Genomic DNA, 1,912 nt, shown 5'->3' with positions numbered 1-1,912 from the left:
TGAATGTCTGTGGCCGTGTGTGGCTAGTGGCTTCTGTGGCACCCTAGGAAGGAACTTACCCTGCCCCGGAGGGCTGCCAAGCTCCCATGGCAGACCTGAAGTCCCACCCAGGGTGGGACAGTCTACATTCCCAGCCCGCCTCTCAGAGACTGAATTAGGTCCTTACTTGAGCTCAGGGTGGAAGAATTGGAGCTGGGCTAGATTCCTAAGGAGTGGATGGATCAGCCAGCCAAGACTTACCAGCTTGGGGCGCACTCAGGCCTCAGTGCTCTCCCTACCCGTCAGCTGCTCCTGACCCAGTGGCAGACTCCAGATGGTTTTCTTTTTCTGTTCTTGGTGAGTTTTGTTTTCCCAGACAAGAACTGAACATATAGCCCAGGCTGGCCTCCAAGTTGTGATGTTCTCACCTCAGCCTCCCATGCTTGGACCTCGGGGCACAATTAGTAACCATGTTGACCTTTTTTGGCTTTCTTCTCTCCCTACCCTTCTGTCCTAAGCATTTCTGTTACCTGCAAACTTCCCACCCAGGGACCCCAACTCCCAGTGTACCTCATTTCACAGCCTTGTGAGCCTTCTCAGGAGTCTCCATCTAAACTCTTGTGCTTCAACTAGAGGCCTTCTCCTGAAGCAAGCCTCTCCTGTGCTACCCACATCCTTGGCTTTAGCTTACTTTGTGTGTGTGTGTGTGTGTGTATGTGTACAAGTGGGCTCCCGCTGGTCCTGGGGCTTGAACTCAGGGCCTGGGTGTCGTCTCTGATGTTTTCACTCAAGGCGGGTGTCTACCACTTACACTTCTGGCTTTTTGGCTGGTGAATTGGAGATAAGTCTCGTCTCATGAACTTCCATGTCCAGACTGCCTTTGAACCATGGTCCTCAGATCTCAGCCTCCTGAGTCACTGGGATTACAGACGTGAGCAACTGGTGTGCCCAGAAGGCACATTTTTTTCCCCCGGTACTGAGGTTTGAATTCTGGTCTTCAAGGTCTGGCTTTCTGGCTCACTGCTGGCACTGTACCTCTTGAGCCATAAGGCTCCCAAGGCAACCTGGAACCCCTGCAAGGCCCAGATTCTTTTTGGTGGTGGTAGTGGTGGCAGGGTCTCCCTTTGTAGTCTGATTGGCTAGGTTCCTCAGGCCTTAGCCTCTACGGGGCAGGGATTAGGTATATCACCTCACCTGGTCTAGATTTATTTCTGATCTGTCACAGCTATGGTATACCTAAGGGCAGGGGTAGCCTGGTGCCTGCCAACTTAGAGTAACAACCTTGGTGTAGGAAACAAGAAATGGAACGCAGGATGGGCAGGGCAGGCAGAAGGAGCTCAGCTCCCAGTCCTGTTGTGAGGGATTTAGTTGAAGGTGACAGACTGCTATAGCTTGCTGTCCTCCCAGAATGAGGACATTTGCCAACTCTGCCATCAACTGAGGGAGGGGCAGTCCCTTCTGGAGGATTCAGCCTTCACTCTGGTGTTCCCCACTTTAGTGTGGTGGAGCTGGGGGGTTGCGGCTTAACTATGGCTTAACTGACAACAGTGCTAGCCTGGGTTTGGGGGATGTGGTGGGGGGAGGAAGATCTGAAGTTCCAGCCCAGCCTCGGCTGCAGACTGAGATCCTGGCTCAAAAACCAAAACCAGAGGGAAAGATCTGAGGTAGGAGCTCTGGGGCAGAGCACCTGCTGAGTGCATGCAAGGCCTCATCCCATCCTACACAACAAAACTGCATACATAGCTATGCCAGAGGCTCACACCTGTAATCCCAGCTACTCAGGGGGCTGAGATCTGAGGATCACAATTCAAAGCCAGCCTGAGCAGGAAAATATATGAGATTTTTTGTTGTTGTTGGTCATGGGGCTTGAACTCTGGGCCTGGGAGCCATCTTGGAGCTCTTCAGCTCAAGGTTAGTGCTCTACCACTTGAGC

This window comes from Dipodomys ordii, unplaced genomic scaffold (assembly GCF_000151885.1).
Source record: "Dipodomys ordii isolate 6190 unplaced genomic scaffold, Dord_2.0 Scaffold164, whole genome shotgun sequence".
Classification (NCBI taxonomy): domain Eukaryota; kingdom Metazoa; phylum Chordata; class Mammalia; order Rodentia; family Heteromyidae; genus Dipodomys; species Dipodomys ordii.
Note: the sequence above shows the minus strand (reverse complement) of the source record.